The following is a 19,963-nucleotide window of genomic DNA, read 5'->3' as shown; positions in this document are numbered from 1 at the left end:
CTTCTTTAATTTTTTTCCCTGAAACTTCATTTGCTTTCTTAAACAGAAGTTGCTGACGCACAAACCATTCTCTACTTCCAGGGTCAAAGTCTGCAAAAGACTCCTAGGTGTACTCCACTGGGCTGTGTTTTGACAGCGATTCACAACTCAAGCCCAATGTATTCCTATTAAGGATGTGGAGAGGTTTGGAAAGCACAGCTTTCCCCCTCTTTTCCTTCCTTAGTTTGTACACTAATGATTTCTTCCCTCTCTTCCTTCCTTTTTTCCTCTTTTCTCTCTCTTCTCTCCCTGTCTTCTCTCCCTCCTCCTCCTCCCTTCCTTCCATCCTATTATAGAAAGTGAGGTGTTAAGGACATTTTCTGTCAAGGTTCCAAACTCATTTTGATTTATCTTGGATATGTAGAATATTGGAAATGCAAGGGCCTTAGGCGTCATCTGAAGGGAAGAGGCCCTGAGAGGTAAAGGATTTTATATGAGGTCAACTGAGTGAGATTCTACCCTGGTCAGAAAGCTACTACATAGCAGGAGTCCAGTCAACCCCAACTTGGAAATCTGTTGGAAGAGCAAAGGCAATGATTGCTTGGCTCTGGAGATGTCATCCTTTTCAAATAATTTAATTCAGTCTCAGATCAGAAAGTTCTTCAGCTTCCCTTGGAGGAGGCCAGGATCCCTTATCAGGAGCCTCAGAATGAAAAACTCTAATCATACCCAGCATTTCAAAATCCCTGGAGTTGAGGGCCAGGTAGCCAGCAGGGCTTAGAGACAGCAGAGATTAGGGCTTGAAAGTACACACAAGAAGAGGAAACAGACTTTTATTAATCTGTGCCTTAAATAAGCTCTTAAAATCACTAGATTGTGCAGTAAAACCAACACATTAAGAAGACTTCAAGAGGGAGAGTTTGAAACTGGTTTCACACTTTGGAAGCCTGGGTTTCCAGATCCGCCATCCTCAGTGACAGGCTGGTAAGGTTCTCAGCACCGGGCCAGTCACTTTTCCATCCCAGTGACTTCAGCAAAGGAACCTCCGTAGTCAGTTTCTGGGCTTTAGTTTGGTCCCTTGTAAAAGAAGAGAAATGATCCACATGACTGCCAAGGTCCTATCTATATGCAAGAACCATGTGATTCTATAATCATATTAAAATCATAAAAATTGACATGCAATTCAGTAGCTCATGAATTTTTTACCGTCCTGATTTTTTCCCACCCTAGTCTGTGACTTGGCTGAATAGCATGAATTTAGGGGGACACATTTGATACCCCAAATTACTTGTAGGAGTTTTATCTCACAATTTTTTCCCCCCAAAGGATGTTAGGGCTGCTATATTTCTTTGAGATCCTTGCCTAAAAAACAGTCTAGAAGCAGACCACTTAGAGGTCGGCAGAGTTAGTAGAATGTTCCCCAGTGTGCTCAGAATAAATCCAAACTCCTTCATGTGGCCTTAAGGCCCCACCTGATCTGGCCCCTCTTTACTTTCCAGCCTCGTATCACACCCTCTCTTGCCCCATTTGATTTATTCTGGACACACAGGCCTTCCTTTAGTTCTCCGAAGGCACCAATCTCTTTCCCAGCTCAGGACCTGAACACAGGCTGTTTTATCTACTGGAGCTCTCTTCTCCCACTCTTGGTCAGCTTGGATGATTCAGGACTAAATATCCCATCATCAGGGAGGTCTTCACTGACCACCCCCTCTCAACTAAAATCTGGCTGCCCTGTCCTTTTTTTCTTCAGAGCACTCAGGATAATTTGTGACTTATAGTGACATATATAGGTGTGTGTTTTCTTCAATATCTGCCTCCCTAACTAGACTGGAAAGTCCTTGAAGGCAGGAGCTATCTCTCTCTCTCTCTTTTTTTTTTGTTCACTATTGTATTTCCTAGCATCCAGTAGCCACTCAATAAATATTTGCTCAATTAGTGAACGAATGAATTCATTTACAGAAAATTCCCAGCACCGTCAGCTCTTTCTGATTGTTTATGTATGACACAACCTAGGAGAACACTTAGTGAAACTGTCACTTTGACCCTGTTTTGGCATTGTGGAACCAGCTATTGGTCCTTCTAAATTGGCAACTGTTCCAGTGTGTGTTTATTCAAGCTGAATCGGACTCTTTAATAACTCAGTAGGAACACCACTGAGCCGGTTCGTGGAACCTCAGTTCTCTCAGTCTGAGTTCTTGCTAAACTGCAGGGAAGTTCTCCCATCCAAGCAGATACCTGAGATTTTGAGTTTGAACTGAAATATCCTGAAGAGAGAAAAGCAAGCGAATCTCGAGTGATTGATTTTGCCTGTGAATCAAAGTCACAATTAAGTCATATGTGGAATTGCCACATGGTCGCCTGACTGCAATTAATTTTGCTTAGATGTTGCTGGGACTGCATGAAAAAGGGGTTATTTATTAAGAACGGACTACTTCCTTTAAAATTCTGTAGCAATCATGCCTCTTTTTTTTTTTTTCCCTTCCAGTCCATGGAAAGTGTTATCTCAGGCAGCTTTGTGCAGGAAGTTGAGTTTATCACTTCCTCACAGTTGCAGTTTGTCTAGGACTTAACTACAGGCTATCAGATTACATCAAAATGTAGGCCTTTGTGTGTTTAACTCATCAAAGGAGTGGACCCTCAGGACTTGATATCACTTCACTGCATATGCAGCCATGTAGCAAAACAAAGCCTATCTAACAGGACAGAACTATTTCTGTTGTGCGGCAGCTCTGTGAGCCCGAGCTTGCAGAAATGGTCGGGTTTCAGGTGTCTGCAGGGTTTCACTTCTTGTTTTTATATTCAGCTCTTTTTAGAATTGCAGTCATTTGCCTGGTTGTGTGCAAGGAAGGAAAACCCAAAATATTACCTACTGGGTAGGACAAGACTGCTCCAAGTCACAGCGTCACTTGGAGGCAGCACTCACCTTTACCTCGCGTCATCTTGATTTTCACTTGACTTGTCAAAGTCGCTGCCGTCATACAGTCTGGGCTTTGGAGTGAGGCACGTCTGGAGTTTGAATCTTGGCTCCTCTGGTTCCTGGTTGTGCATCCTTGGGCAAGTTATTTTACCTCTCTGAGCCTTGGTTTCCCAGTCTAAAAAATGGAGATCATAATAGCACTTGCCTTGTAGCCTTCTGATGTGGGATAAATGACATGGATTAAATAACGTGTGAAAGGTGCTCGAGGAACGTGCCACCATAGGAAGGATGTGCATATTTGAAAGCCAGAGGTACGCCATGCCCTGCAGAGTGGTAGGAGCTGGCAGAGCCGTCCCCGGGCAAGCTGAAGTTTCTCAGGCTGCACTTCCACCTTTGGGGCCTCGTTGCTATTTTCTTCTCCGTGGAGTTCCCTCTTCTCTGCGGTGGGCTGGCTGCCAGATGCTGCCTGTATTGGCGGCCACAGGAAGCCAATGCAACTGTGAAGTAATACTTCTGTCCCAGGGCTGGCTCCGCCCTGTTGACCAGGGTTTTTTAGATTTGCTCAACCAATTCCTTTTAATGTCTTGCCTAAAAAGGACTTCTCACCCAGCTCTGCTGCACTGGAGAATGACTGACTGCCCCACAGGCTTCCGACAAACAGCTTTCGGGGGATAGAAATGGTGAAGTGAACTTCTCTCTCCCAGCTCAACACTTCAGATGTTTGGGGGTACCATTTTGCAGCCACTCTCCAGTATGATGCTCATGTACCCAAATCAGATGTCAACGGAAGGGAGACAGGGCTTGCTTCTATAAAATCCCTCCAAGCCACTGGAATATAATGAGGCACTTTTAAAAAAATTATTTGCATCAAGGCAGTGTGCAAATTTTCACAAGTCTATGACCGGAAAGAAATTGAGTTTAACCTAAAAAACTGTATACTTTAAGAAAGTAAGTGTTTTTTCTTTTTCTTTTAACAAATCTGAAACCATTTAAAATGAGAAATTGAAACAAGCTTAATGGTTTATTGCTTCTTTACACTCTGGTTATTCACGGATGGCTCCCTATCTTCGTAGCTTCCTCCCTTCCAGCTCCTGAGGTGGCAAGATGCCCTGTGAGCCACATTTTGCCTCAGTTGTTCAGAGCATCACTTGAGAGCCACCACCCACCCTCCATTCAGGGCGGCTGGCTTTGAGTAGGTATCATAGCTTCCCATCCAGTGGATTTTGCCTCTGTGTCTGGCGCCTTGGGGTGAGCTCTTTGGCCATCTTTTTAGTTCACATCCGTGGATGCACCTGTTCCTGGATGCCATCTCTCAGAACCCCCTTAATGGCCACAGGGCCAGTTCCACTTCATCTTCAAGCCCTACACCGGAGTCAGGTTCCCAGGCTGGATCTAGCATCTTGGGCTCTCCTTTATCTGGGAAGAGAGTAGAGACATTTGGCTACAACCGTCTTAGGATAGTTGTGAATGCCAAGTGAAGACCAGCCCTTTCTGTAGATTGATGAGATTAAAATATTTTTCTAATTGCAAAAGCAATAAATGCGCATATACACACCCCTAAATACAGAAATGTATAAAGTTTAAAATTGAAGGCCCTCATATCAACCTCCTAGTAATAATTCTTTGCTATATACTATTCCAGATTTATTTCAGGGCATACTGAAAGTATTTTACTTAAAAAAAAAAAAAAAAAAAAGGAGAGAGAGAGAATGGAATGCCTACCAATTCTTCAAAAACTTGCATGTTTTCCTTAACAGCATATCTTGTGTAGACAGATTCAGATGTCATTATACACAGATTTACCCCTTATTTTATATAATTGTGGCTATTCCACAGTGGAATGTACAATAATTTCTTTGCTTAATTCCTTACTGATGGACTTTGGACTATTCTGGATTCTTTTTGGCTTAACAAACAGGGCAGTACTGAACATCTTTGTGCAAACATCTGGGTGTTCGTCAGTGTTTCTGTATAATTGTTGAGTTAAAGGATATACACATTTTAAATTTTAATAAACATTGCTAAATTGTGTACCAGTGTACTAGTTGGCCATCCACCCAAAAGTCTGAGAAGCCTTGTTTCCTCAAGCACTTATCAACTCTAGTATTATCAAATTTTGTAAATCGGATGGGCAAAAATACCTCGTTTTCATTTGTGTTTCTTTTATTAGTAGTAAAATTGAACATCTTTTAAGATGTTTTTTAGCTACCCATATTTCCTCTTCTGTGAGTTTTCTTTTTCTATCTTTTGTCCAATTTCCTGTTGAGATGTCTTTTTCTTACTGACTTTGCATCAGTTAGGATGTTTTTGGCTATAATTACAGAATGCTTACTAAAATGTGGCTTATATTTATTGTTTACTGTGTCCCATAACACAATGTCCTGAGACAGGGTATTCCAGGGTTGGGCAGTGGCTTAGCAATCTTGGGCACAGACTTTTCCTGCTGTGTTGCGCTCAACTTGTCCTCTTGTGATTTCAAGATGTTTGCTATAGTTTCAGTCATCATATTCTAGACAACTGTCTTCAAAGCCCCCCAAAAGCCCGCTACCCCAAATCATTGATTATGGAGGAAAACTCTTCTTAGCAGCTTGCCTGCAGACATCTCCCCCAACCCATTGGCCAGGATTAGGTCACATTTCCCTTTCTAGGATAAGATTCTCATGCATCTGGCATTTTTAATGAGACTTTTCCCCATTAGTCACCATGTTGTCTCCTGAATTAGTTGAAGGTAAATGCAACTTGATTATAATGTAACGAGTCAAATTTAGGACAAATGCTATACTTGAAATATAAGATTGTCCTTGGCTTTGAAGGATGTATCATTAAAGGCACAATGTGTGACTTGAGCATGGGCAGTCTAGCTCCTTAATATCCGGCCACTCTCAGTAAGTCATAATGTCATGAGCTTGGCCCGCGGATAACCCTCTGACTTTCTCTACTGGACAGCCAGAGGCAGTAGGACTGCACCTGGTCGGTCTAGGTGGCCACTGTTAGTCCAGCTGGAATGTGCTGGCAGAATTTCTGGACCTCCTCAGACGAGATGAAGGAGGTTGGTTTCTTCGGGCGGCAATAATAACACCTACCCTTTTAAATGGATGCTGATTCCTGACTGGAGTGATCAGAAACTGTAACTCTCTTCACCCCTTTGGGTTTGGACTCTCCTCTCTTCTTCCTACCGGGCATAGAGAGAATGGGAGGTGGGAGTTACAGTTTATTTTTGCTTTGCTTATTTGAGTCCGCGATCTCAGAGGAAAGAGAGATTTGATCTTAGTTATGCTTTTGTAACTAGAAAATTATCTTTTAATCAGACTAAGAGACCCTCCCTCAGGTTCACATTCTCTACTCCCAGAGTCTCAATGGCATCTTCTGGGTACCAAGGCTCTGGATTTTTATAAAACTAAGGCTATGAACATAGAAGGTTGAGCTGCAGAATCATTTAGCTGATCTTTAACCTTTTCCCATGATCTCTTCTAATTTTCTGTAATTCAGCAACCCCAACATGGAAGTTCAAACAAATGTCCCCTCTTCTTCCCTCCTTCCCCTATTCCTTACTTCATGACTAACACAACAGTTACACTGATATTTAAACTGACTGTTTATTAGGCTAAAGAAAGTATTCACTTTCATTTTTAACTATAGGGAATCCTAGATGACTATTATTTAAATTTATCCCTAATTATTTTGTTTTTGGATGCTATTGCGCATGGACTTAAACTTTTTCATTTCCAATTTTTTGTAGCTAGCATATAGAAATACCACTGGTTTTTATATGTTGACTTTGTATCCTGAGACCTGGCTGTTAGTTTTACTAGGATTTTTTTTTTTTTTTTTGTAGATTCCTTAGGCTTTCCTACATATATGGTCCTGCAGTCTGTGAATAAAGATAGTTCTGCTTCTTCCATGGAAAGGCTGCAGGAGGATGTAGCCCCACAGGCAACCAGCTTGATGAGCAGGTGCATGGTTTAAATTTCGGATCTACTCACCCCTTGATTGAGCTGTATCAAGCAATGGAAAACCTGTCTAATCACATGCAGTGGTCTTTTCTGGCTCTTTGATTCTATGCATGCTGTTTGGTCTTTCTATTCCCCCATTTTGAGCCTGTCTTTCCTTACTTGATGAATTTGATTTGGAAACTGGTTCACTTAGAGAGAGTTTTTAGTGTTTATCTTCTTTCTAAAGCATTTTTCTTCTGGCTGATGGACAAACCTGCCATTCCTGGGGCATTAACCACCTTCCCTTTTCCATTTCTTTCTTTGGTTCCATATGACACTATTGCAATTATTCCCTCTAGACTCACCAGCCAGCTTGCCCACTGGCTCTTCCCTGATTTTTGCCAAGTGACTGTTCACCAGCAAGTAGTCTGGTGTCCTTTCCAAATGGAGGTCTGGGACATGCTCTGCTCTCACTTCTCAAAACTTTAAATTTCCTTTATCAAGCAACTTCTCATGCTGGGAAAACCACAGTTGGTCTCTACTGCTTCCCCCAGTCTCAAGTTCAAATTACTCGATAATACCTTTGATTCTTTATCTTGGTGATGTATACACTTGCTTTGTTTGAATAGTTTATCCTCCAAATTTCACTTATTCTTTCAGCTCATTCTAATGATTTTTCTTTATCTCTCCTTTATCTATTTGGAGGTTACTTCTTTTTCTGATTAGCTCCTTTCTTTGTTAAAATAAAAGGACAAAATAATGTCCAATCAATAACAGCCAGTGTAGGTATAAGATTCTTTAAATGCAGTGGAACTTTATTTTTAGCAGATTATGGCGACAGAATACAGTTTGTCATAGCTATACAGAAGGCACACGAGAGGATCAGGATGGAAATTGGCCCAAGGAAGGTCCACTCTCAAGCACAGGGATAATCCTGGATTTTTATTGATTGTTCCTTTTTCACTTTTCTTTCCAGTCTGCTTTTGCATTTCCTTGCCTCCAGCATCAGGTCATGTTCCTTGAGTCCTTTTTCTTTATGGAAAACAGCATGAGAAAGTGGAAGCAAAACAGGCTTTGGAGTATAAATAGACCTGGGTTTCAACATCACGTCTGCCTGTTACTAGTTGTGGGTCTTTGGGCAAGTCGTTTACCCTTTCAGAGTTTGAATTTTTCCTTCCAAGGATTGCCTTTGAAAGCATAAATAATATTTATAAGGCATCCAGCATAGTGTCTGGCCCATAGAAAGTACTCAACACACGTTCCGTATGATTATTACCTTTTTTTAAAACATTTTTTATTGATTTATAATCATTTTACAATGTTGTATCAAAGATTATTACCTTTATCTCTCTGCCTCTCTTCCTCCCATACTCTTTCTGTAATCGCTTGCTATCCATGAATAGGTTTGGATGATCTATACATTTATGATCTTTGAAAGTAGTGGTTTACCTCCTCTTTCCTCTTAATATTAGGTCAACAATGTGATATATCTGCCAAAAAAATACCTTGTGCAGTCTTAGCCCAAATTATAAGGAAATGCATATAAATTGAACGTGTCCAGAATCATAATGTTAGAGCCTGAATGAATTTTAGAGACCAGCTGCTTCAACTCTTCTTATTTTACAGATAACTAACTAGCATGGATAAGTTATTTGCCTAAAGCCCATGGTAGGGTACATGCGAATACCAAGACTTCCTCACTTTAGGAAAAGAATTTTTAAAAAAACTGAGGCAAAATTCACATCATAAATTAACCACTTAAAAGTTACAATTCAGTGGCAGTTAGTACATTCACCATGTGCAACCAAGACCTTTATCTAGTTCCAAAGCATTTTCATCAGCCCGTATACATTAAGCAGTCACTCCCCATCCTCCCTCAGCCAGCCCCTGGAAACCGCTAATCTGCTTTCTGTCTCTATGGATTTGTCTATTCTAGGATATTACATATAAATGGAATCATACTACATGACCTTTTGTGCCTGACTTCTTTCACTTACCATAATATTTTCAGTTCATGCTCATTGTTCAAAAATTCAGACACTATAGGAAAAATAATAAAGAAAATTAAAAATATTCTGTAACCTCACCAACCATTGATAAACAGTATGGTGATAGCTGCTTTTCCCACTGTCTCCAGCATAAATAGGTTTACATTATTCACACCTTGTACTTGAATTTGATTTTCCACTTCATGCTGTACATGAAACAGGTTCCTGTGTTGACACATAGAGATCTCTTTATTCTCTTTTATGGACTGTATGGTGTTTCACTACATGGTTTTAGTCCAGGTTGTTTAACAAACCTGCTGGTGAACATCCTCCCTCGACCCCCCTCAATTCTTTGCTAAGTGAAATAGTTTGTATCCTAACCCGCTGAGTGTGAATTGCTTTGAAATCTCAGTATTGGAGAAAAATAAACAGGATAGGCTTCTCTTTCTCTAGGGTCAGCTTGGATACACTGGAAAATGGATGCAACTGTAAGAACTTGATAAACTTTTAGGTTGCTTCTGATTTCAGATTCTTTGATTCTCGGGATTAATACCAAAATCATGGTAGCTCTACGGCAGGGGCATAGAGGCAAATGTCCAGGAATGGCAGTTAGGAGGCCTGGGGTTAGCTTTCATTTTACTAAGGACTAGCTCTGGGCCTTTGGAAAGTTAACTTACCTCTTCTGACTTCAAGTTCCTCATCTGTGAATAAACGATTTAGTCACTAGTTACCTCTAGTTAGTCACCAGAACTGGATGCTGTGATGGACTTCACTTGAGGTCACTGCCCAGTTAACAGTGATTCCCCTTCTGCAGGAACAGCTCTGTTTCATTGGGGTAGGTCCCCAGGAGCCATATTGTGCTATGAGACCCTTCTCTCTCAGCCATGTCTGTTAGTGGAAGCCCTTTGTCATAAGTCAATCCAATCAAAATCCTTCTTTAGGATTTTTGAATCTGAACCACAGAAAGTGTGGGCAGTTCCTCTCTTGTGGTGGGAGGATGTGAGAAGTGAAACTTGGTAGCCATTGGTAACCATATATTATCAGCATATCAAGATTCTAATATGGAGAGGGAAGGGGTGGGACCCCTGTGCTATGGGTTAATGGGCGAGAGTAATCACATAAAAAAGAAGCTACCTCTAAATGCAATGTGGTATCCTGGAACAGAGAGAGGGCAGCGGAAAAGCTGGTAGTCCAAGTCTATAGTTTTGTTAATAGTGTCATACCAATATTAATTTTTTAGTTTCAACAAAGATGTCCTGGTTATATTAAGGGAAGCTGGTGAACTCTCTAAACTTTGTATCTTTGTAATATCAACATCATATGCTTCCTGATATGATGTGATGAGAAGTACACAACATCATTCCTGTGTTGTTCTTTTAAAAAATGCATACAATCATCCATCAGGATCTGCATGAGATTGGTTTCAGGATCCCCCATAGAGATAAAAATCCTTGGATGCTTATATAAAATGGTGTAATAATTGCATATAACCTACACACATTCTCCTCCACTCTTTAAATCATCTCTAGATTACTTATAATGCTTTACTTACAATGTAAATGCTATGTAAATAGTTCCGTGTGCGGCAAATTCAAGTTGCTTTTTGGAACTTTCTGGATTTTTTTTCAAAATTTTTTTCTTTATTGAAGTACAGTCAGTTACAATGTGTCAATTTATGGTCTACAGCACAATGTCCCAGTCATGCATATACATACATATATTCATTTTCATATTCTTTTTCATTAAAGGTTATTACAAGATATTGAATATAGTTCCCTGTGCTATGCAGAATAAACTTATTTTTAAAATCTTTTTATATGTAGTGGCTAACATTTACAAATCTCAAACTCCCAAATTTATCCCTTCCCATCCCCTTTCTCTGGTAACTTTAAGATTGTTTACTAAGTCTGTGAGTCTGTTTCTGTTTTGTATATGAGTTCATAGTGTCCTTTTCTTTCTTTCTTTTTTAGATTCCACATATGAGTGATATCATATGGTATTTGCCTTTCTCTTTCTGGCATACTTCACTTAGAGTGATGATCTCTAGGTCCATCCATGTTGCTGCAAATGGCATTATTTTATTCTTTTTAATGGCTGAGTAGTATTCCATTGAGTAAATATACTACAACTTCTTTATCCAATCATCTGTCGATGGACATTTAGGTTGCTTCCATGTCTTGGCTATTGTATATAGTGCTGCAGTGAACACTGGGGTGCATGTATCTTTTTGCATTAAAGTTCCCTCTGTATATATACCCAGAAGTGGGATTTCTGGATCATATGGTAAGTCTATTTCTAGTTTTTTGAGGAATGTCCATACTGTTTTCCATAATGTCTGACCAAACTATATTCCCACCAACAGTGTAGGAGGGTTCCCTTTCTCCACACTCTCTCTAGCATTTATCGTTCATGGACTTTTGAATGATGGCCATTCTGACTGGTGTGAGGTGATACCTCACTGTAGTTTTGATTTGCATTTCTCTGATAATCAGTGATACTGAGCATTTTTTCATGTGCCTATTGGCCATTTGTAGGTCTTTATTGGAGAATTGCTTATTAGGTCTTCTGCCCATTTTTGAACTGGCTTGTTTTTTTTTTGTTATTAAGTTGTATGAGCTGTTTATATATTCTGGAAATTAAGCCTTTGTCAGTTGTATCATTTGCAAATATTTTTTCCTATTCTGTAGGTTGTTGTTTTGTTTTGCTTATGGTTTCCTTTGCTGTGCAAAAGCTTTTAAGTTTAATTAGGTCTCATTTGTTAATTTTTGCTCTTATTTCTATTGCCTGGGTAGACTGCCCTAGGAGAACATTGCTAAGATTTATGTCAGAGAATGTTTTGCCTGTGTTTTCTTGTAGGAGGTTTATCGTGGTATATTTAAGTCTTTAAGCCATTCTGAGTGTATTTTTGTGTGTGGTGTGAGGGAGTGTTCTAACTTCATTGATTTACATGCTGCTGTCCTGTTTTCCAACACCACTTGCTGAAAAGACTGTCTTTTCTCCATTTTTTCAAATATTTTTGATCCACGGTTGAATCCATGGGTGCAGAATCCGAGGATAAGGAGGGCTGACTGTACCTGCATTTACCCATGGGGAAACATCACTGAGAGATATTCTGTAAATGACTAGATGGTGTCCTTCAAAAATATCAAGGTCATGAAAGACAAAGAAATACTGAGGAACTCTCCCAGACTGGGGATGCTTTGGAGACAAGAAAACTAAATGTAATGTATGATCCTGGAGTCCATCTTGGACTTGAAAAAGATCATCAGTGAGGTTATTGGAAACATCTGAATAAGGTCTGCAGATTTGCTAATATTGTATCAATTCTAATTTCTTGGTTTTGATAATTGTTCTGTGGTCATAAAAGATGTTAACATTTGGGCAAGCTGTGGGAACAGTATACAGGAATTCTTTGTATTATTTTTGCAGGAAAGTGGGAATTAGGTTTGTTTCTTCTCTTTTCCTCACCCCCATTAAATCTATCATTAAATCTTGCTTATTTTACCTCTAAAACATATCTCAGCTTTGTCAGCTTTTATTGCAGAAGATGTTGACTGTCCCCCTGTGCTTGTTGTTCCTTTCGTCCTTGATCATAGAACTGTTGATTTTCAGATAGGCTATAGTCTCTAGAATAACAATTTTATTTCCAGCACTCCTTGCAGCCAGATGGGGCCACATGACTAAGTTCTATACAATGAGGTGTAACTAAAAGTGTCATGTCTCATTTCTAGACATAGTCTTAAAGGGAGGGGACATAACTTTTTTCCCCTTTCTCATTTATGTTGCTGGAATGAAAACAATATAGCTGGAATTAGAGCAGCCATCCTGGACTAGGAGATGAAAGTCACATGATGAGAAACAAGATAGAAGGAATCTGGTCCTTGGTAATTGTAGAGACTCCAGTCTAATTCTAGGCTAATTATGTGCAGACTTCAATTATGTGGAGAGAAATAAAATCTATCTGTCCAAGACATTGTAATTTGGAGTTTCCTGTTGCAGTTACTCCTAATCCCACTTGATAAAATGTCTATTTCAAGCTTCAATCCCTTGGTCCAAACCCCACCTGTCCCACCTGACTGCTGCAACACTATCCTAACTGTCCCCATCACATCCAATCTTGACCTCTCTCTCCATTCAGTTCTACACACTCCAACCAGAGTATCCTCATAATTATACCTACAAGATCAGATCATCCCTCTGTTTCTAATCTTTTAGTGAATTTCCATTAGTTTTAGAATAAGTTCAAAGTTCTCAACACAGACCATCAGTCTTTCATTATCTAGCCCCTGAAAATTCAGCTCATCTCTTGCTCCTCCCTAACCCCCCTCATTCTCTGGCCTTTAATCATATTGAGGCTTCAGATATCCTATGCCCTCTACTTTTGTTCCATTTATCTGAAATCTTCTTTCCCCAGTACCTACTGCCTAACTAACTCCTACTAAACTTTCTGGTCCCTGAGGAAATGTAACTTTCTCAGGAATTGTAGTCAGGGGCCATTGCTATGCTTCCTCGTGGCACTGTAGAGGTTTTAAAAAGTCTTTACTTCCACTTACATAATTAATTGTGTAATTACTCATTTAATGTTTCATATGCTATATAGGCTTAATGTGCCTAGAGATGCATTCAATTGACCATGTAGATTTTTTTGGTTTTGGCTTTTTAAAAAAAGAAATTAAACTTGAAGAACTTTAGTCAGTACATCCTCTTTTTGGTTTGTCACAAGTCCTACCAATTCATGCCACTTCACAGACTCATGTCTCTTTCCTGTGTCCTCTAGGCATTTGTATCTTTGACCTATTTCCTCCAGTAAACTAGAGGCTCCATTAGAGTGAATATAGTGTTTGTCTTTCACATCACTCTGTGCTTTCTATCCTAATATGCTTGGAAATCCTTTTCCAGATGCTCTGGAAATCCTTGTCAAATGAATGAAGGCAAATGAATGTACTGCCCTTGTTATAATTATTAATAGACTTTTTCTTCCTTTGGTTTTATTTTCAATATAAGATACTATATAGAGTTAAGAGTGGGGAAGTACCCACTTGGTAACTATTTCAAAACAAATTTTGAACAAACTTAGCACAAGATTCTGAACTTTAAAGTTAACTTTCACCTTTTTTTTTTTAACTAATGGACTCAATAGAAAGTAAAATCATATATTTATACTTTTGTAAGTTTCAAAAAGTTTAGAAAAACATTTCATTTGGGTCATTCTATTTCATGGGGAAGCAACTCTCTGTCTTTGCAAGTTTTCTTAAATCTAAAATTATCCCTGAAGAAAAAGTATGTTTTAAAAAGAGGGGAAGGGAAAGGGGAGCCTCCTTCTCTTGGATTTCCAGGTCCAAATGGTTTCAGCTCTATGTTGAATCAACTGACCCTTGCTTCCCTATTGTCTTTCCATTGTATTCTTAACAGCATTATATCAACATCTTAGCTGAAGCTTATTGAAAGGCACTACTTTTGGAGACTGTGCTCATATGGGGCCATTGTGTATGGCTGTGCAAACTGTGCACTGTACACAGGCACCCTGATGGGGGCCAACGAGGGCTGAAACCCAGCCTGTGTTCCCCACTAAGCTGCTATGCACCCTGGAGCAGTGCTTCCTCAGCCCAGAGGAGGAAGGTACCCTGTGCACCAGCAGCAGACCTGTGCCTCTGGGGAGCAAGTGCTTTTCTTTGCCACCCCTAGCCTTGATCCTTGCCACAGAGGAGAAGCTGCAAGAGAGAATGAAACTAACACCCAATGCTAGTGATGGAGAGAGAGGGATTCTGTAGGGAATCCAGTCTTATATTTCCTCTTGTCTTAACCAAGAGACTGTATCCTGGCTTACCTAAGATTTGGTAGTTCAACCTCTTTTTAAATTAAATTTCCCCCTTTTAGTTTAGTTTTAGCTAGTTTGATTGAGTTTTTCTTTCTTGCAGACTATCTTAGATCTATTCCAGTTCTAATATACAGCACAATAACCATAGGATCAACTGGGACAGATAGCTGCCGTGGTATTCTGTTTCACAACCAGCTATGGCAGGAGGCAGGGGGGATGATTTATAGCATTTTATGACTTCTATGGTGTAAATTCTGCAACCATGGCTGATTTCAAGCTACTGACTTGATGTCATCATTGAACACAGAGTTGGGAAGAATGTACACAATTGACTCTCTCTCTCTCTCTCTCTCTCTCTCTATATATTTATATAATTGAAGTATAGTCAGTTTACAATGTTGTGTCAATTTCTGGTGTACAGCACAATGCTTCAGTCATATGTGAACAATTGACTCATAAGCATGTCTGTCCAGTACACTGCTGGACAATTTCCATTGGGTCCAACTGTGTCCCCTGGTAATCCCACAGGCTAAACATGGCTTCAGATGTGCTCTGTTTGGTCTCTAAGTGTTTAAAATATATTGGGTTAGTTGGCAGCATTTAAATATGATATTTTTACCTAAAAATACATAACCCCAGCTTTTCAAGAGAAATGGGAATATATTGCAATATTGGGTATGGTTCTCAGAAAGGTTCAATGATTTATCCAAGGTGACATGGAGATTGTCCAAGGTGATATGAAGCGTAAATATCTGAACCAGAACAAGAACTCAGGTCTTGTGACTCCCAAACCAAAGCTTGTGCCACTTCTTCAAGTTGCCCTCTCATTTCCTTGTCCATTATCTCTTTACTACCATTTGCTTGCTTGGCATTTTGTCTGCAACTAGTGTTATCCATTTACAAAGCATAATATGACCTCAGGTTGTTAAGATCATATCTATAGGGTTATAAGCAGGCGAGTCATGACAAAGATTCTGCCCATTGACCAATTCTCTTCCCTGTTCACTTTTACTTTTTAGAATACTGATTACTGTTTTGTGAAGATAATCCAGGTTAATTTCCAAAAAGGAGAAGGAGGAGGAGGAGGGGGTGGAAGAAGAAGATAGCAAAGGACAGGGGAAAAGTAAAAAATTGCCCCCAAACTTACCATTAACCCTTGTTATAAAAGGACATTACTTCAGACATCCTATGTAAACGCAGAGAAAAAGACACTCTGTGTAAATGCTAATCAGAGATGGTATCATTCCAGATGTGCTATTTAAATTTTTGTTGTTGTTGTTTTGCTTTTTGGGGGGAGTTTAATCCTATTTGAATTTGACAAAAGAAAAATTAAAGTGAAACTGAGGGAACTGTTGAACTTCAACTAAATGTTTTTCACAAGAAACATTAACTCTTTAAAGAAACTCCTAATATTAAAACAAGCATTAAGAGTTTTGAGTCATTATGGGTTTTTTTTTTTTTTTTTTTTTACTCACTTCCACGTTGCACTTTTAAAGAACATCTTTGATGTATTACTAGGAGAATTGAGGACACTAGTACACCAAAAATTCCTCTGTCTCCCCTTTCCTCTGCTGAATTTAGTTGGTTCATTTTATTTTTAGTGGTTAAGGTTTTTAATATTTACATGCTGTTTTGTAACCTTAGTTTTCACAGTTGGCTCGTCTTTGTTCTGTATTTAAGTGAATTCAATGCTCTGCATTCTTGAGTTCTTTAATTCTTTTCTGATTTATGTGGATTTCATCATCAGGTAGCACCCGCCCCGCCCAGTACCCCTCTCCCAAGGAAATCTTATAGTAGCTGTAAACAACAAAACAACAAAAACAAAGATCTTATAAATGACTTGTTCTTCTTGCTTGTTTTTCTGAAGCATTATTTATCCTTGAAGTTCAGTTCTCAGTGTTGCTAGTGCTATATGATTTTTTCCTTTGCAACTGGTGTGTGCCTTTAATATGCCAATTTACTTTTTTCTTCATTTCAGGGAAATTTTCTTCTTTTAGAATTTCAAACAATACTTCTGGGTGTTCTGTTAGGTTTGCTACTTCAGGGACATCTGTTATCTTTAATTTGGACAGTTTTATCTGTCTTCCATTGCTATTATCTTCTGTCTACTTTAATGTCTTTGAATTATTACTCATATTGGTTAAGAAACAAAACTGAAGAGTATTTATTGCATTACTAACTCAATTTTCATCAAATGCCTATTATTTCCCCTGTAGTTTATCTTTACTTAGTAGCTCTTCAGTAGTATTACTCTGGCTTTTCATTATTCCCTTAACCCCCAGCTCATTTTGATATTTTATTGTCCAGTTATTGAGCTCTTTTCCTCCTTTGTTGTAGCATATTGCATAGCTGGCACACTGCTTTTGAAAATCTTGCTCATGCTTAATATGTGGAGCTATTTCCAGACCTTCCATTTGCTTGGATATAGTTGGGTGAATTCTTCTTTCTGCTTCAGCCTGTTTTTCTTTTCTAGGTTTTGTGCTTTATCTACTTTTTTTTTTTTTTTTACTTACAGGTTAACTTTATTTATGTAAAGTAAAAAAAAAAAGCATATTATTTAAGTAAGTAATGTATTTTAATATCATTAAGTACTAATTTTTATCAATAATATAGATTTTCCCCAAGGACTCATTGTACAAGCATTGCCCAAGAACACATTTATTTCTCACTAGAATTTGCAGTTTTATGAATACTCAGAGAGTTGACAAAAACAAAGTTTCCTATGTGCTGGCAAGAGGCAATGAATAAAAACAAGAAAAAAAAGGGAATTTATTGGTATTTAAAAGGATCAAAAAGTGAGGTTTTCTTAATTACTAAACAGAACTTATATTCAATAAATATGTAATGTTATTTGTGCTAACTTTAGTGTATTGGTGTACGTTATCTTTCCTTCAGTAATAGATTCTAAAAGGTCTTAAAATAATTACATAAAATTTTCTTTAAAGATAATATATTATATAGTGTAACAAAAAGAAAAAAATTATTGTATCTCATGAATATTTTTTTGTATGAAAATAACAGCATAAGTTAAAATGGCTCTTTACTCAATACTTCTTGTGTATTTTTAGCCACTGCATATTTACTTTTAACTAGCTTAAGGGTGTGAGGGGAAGGAGATGGACTGTTCACCTGAGCTATGCCCAGGGCAGATCCATCCCTGGGAAAGCTTCTAGGTGTAGAATCAGACAGTCTCATCGGCAGTACCAAGCATGGGTAACCACACCAGCAAACCCATCAGATGTCACAAGAGTCCCTCACAGTCAAGGAATAATTGTATGGTTAAAAATACTTGATTGAGCATTTACTTTGTGCCAGAAAGAGTAAGAGAAAAATAGCTGCCTTTACTATGTATTTATGAGGCCATGCCTGTGCCAAGTGCATTATATATTATTTTATTTGCTCAGTACAACATTATGAAATATCTTTATCAGCCCCATTTTTTTGAATGAGGGAGCTAAGGCTTACAGAGAAGTTGTATGACTTGCCGAAAGTCACATAGCTAATATGAGAGAGTTGAGTTCTGAAATCATGTCTAAATCATAAATGCTTCATATGTAAAGATTTTTTTATCAGGACATTTGATGTAATGGGGAATACTTGAGGAACTTTAGTCCACTGTGGTTTGCATATCATCTATTAAAAGATTAGCAATCTTTCTTTTAAAAAATAATTCTGGTTTATAAATGAAATATAGTCTAGACTTATTTCAGAAATAATCTGGGGGAAATAGGAAACTGGATGAGGGAAGAGATGGAACAAGATTGGTCATGGGTTGATAATTGAACCTGGGTAACTTGAAGCATGGAGGCTCATTGTATAGACTTACGTAACGACTGCCCAGTTAATGACTTTTCACCATAGTGGCTCTTGAACAGTTAAACCACTTTTGGAGCAATGACTTTCTTTCTTTTGGTATAATGACTTTTCATTCTAACACTAAATAAATATGTCATAAGAAGTGCTATTTCAACATCACGGTTTTGGGCAAAACACACTCACCAATTTACTCAATAACATTTTCTAGTCAAAGAATATCATATGAAACAAATTTTAATTGCCTGCCACGTTTGGATGAACCCAAACCATTTTGCTTTGCACGCATATGTCAAGAGAGAGAGATGGAAGTTGTGCCTCTTCAGTCTGTTTTGTACATGTGCTCTCTCCACATTTCACTTTTTTCCTCCAAAGGGAGTTTTGTATGCCATGGCCTTATTTTTTAAGTGCAGCTTGAGTTTAAGATGATCCCAAGGTTTGAAAATTTAGTGAAGAAAATGGTGCAGAAAGAAGACCATACCTTCCAAAGAAGGCTGCATCTCACCTCCCTCCTCCCCATTGTCCCCATCAAGTCTTTTCTTCCTCCTTGGGTGAGTACAATAAACTTTCATTATGTTACATTTTATGTATGAAAGGTGTCTATTTACTTTCCAGTGGGTTATTACTTACTTATACAGGCTGAATTGTGTCCTTTCAAAATTCATCTGTTATAGTTTCAGCCCTCAGTACCTTGGAATACGACTGAATTTGGAGATAAGGTCTGTAAGAGGTAATTAAGTTAAAATGAGGTCCTTGGATGAGGGCAGTAATCCAGTAAGATCTTTGTTCTTATAAGAAGAGGAAGTTTGGACACGGACACATACAGAGGGAAGACCATGTGAGAATATAGCAAGAAGGCAGCCCATCTACAAACCAAGGAGAGAGGCCTTAGAAAACAGCTCTGCCAACACCTTGACCTCAGACTTCAGAACTGTGAGGGAATAAATTTCTATTGTTTTGCCATCCAGTCTGTGATATTTCATTATGAAAAGCTTAGCAAACTAATACTTACCTAAACCTGTTATTTCCCCCATTCATTTAGAGGAAGAAATAATTTCAGGAATGAATTAAACTCACTAAGTTTAATTAGAGATAGATGTAATTTTCCCTCTCTTTTTGGATATGTTTGAAATTTTCTATAATAAAAACTTTAAAAAATATTAAAAATATTTCTGGCCAGCATGACTTTAAGTAGAATGATATTTCCAATGACCTACCATGATATCATGTGAATAAAAGCTATTCATAGGCGTGGTATTTAAAATAAGTAACAGCTGGTCAGTGGGGAAGGTCTGTCCCTCTTCTGGGTGGGGGCCTGATACCAATAGTGTTGGATGCCTGTGAATGACAATCTGAGCTTTGGGCCTTGGCCATCTCCTACACCTGGATTGAGATGACTCCAAGATTAGAAGATCTGGTTGGTTCTACACCTCATGACCCATCTGCACAGGTCTATTTCCTACTCAGGGGCTTTGGCTTTCAAATAAGGCAACATGGCAAAGTGGTTCAGAGCTTT

General features: G+C 38.7%; 1 long non-coding RNA gene across 1 annotated transcript; it reads right to left on the bottom strand.

The window, feature by feature from the left end:
- Positions 1-795: 795 nt before the first annotated feature.
- Positions 796-3,356, bottom strand: LOC141579257 (uncharacterized). Its single transcript, XR_012510415.1, has 2 exons — positions 2,903-3,356; positions 796-1,056 (listed from the first exon to the last, which is right to left on the bottom strand). It is a non-coding gene; the product is annotated as an uncharacterized LOC141579257 (long non-coding RNA).
- Positions 3,357-19,963: the final 16,607 nt, after the last annotated feature.

The sequence above is a fragment of the Camelus bactrianus genome, chromosome 11 (assembly GCF_048773025.1).
Source record: "Camelus bactrianus isolate YW-2024 breed Bactrian camel chromosome 11, ASM4877302v1, whole genome shotgun sequence".
NCBI classification, from domain to species: Eukaryota; Metazoa; Chordata; class Mammalia; order Artiodactyla; family Camelidae; genus Camelus; species Camelus bactrianus.
The sequence above is the reverse complement of the archived record's forward strand: the minus strand, read 5'-3'. Positions and strand labels throughout refer to the sequence as shown.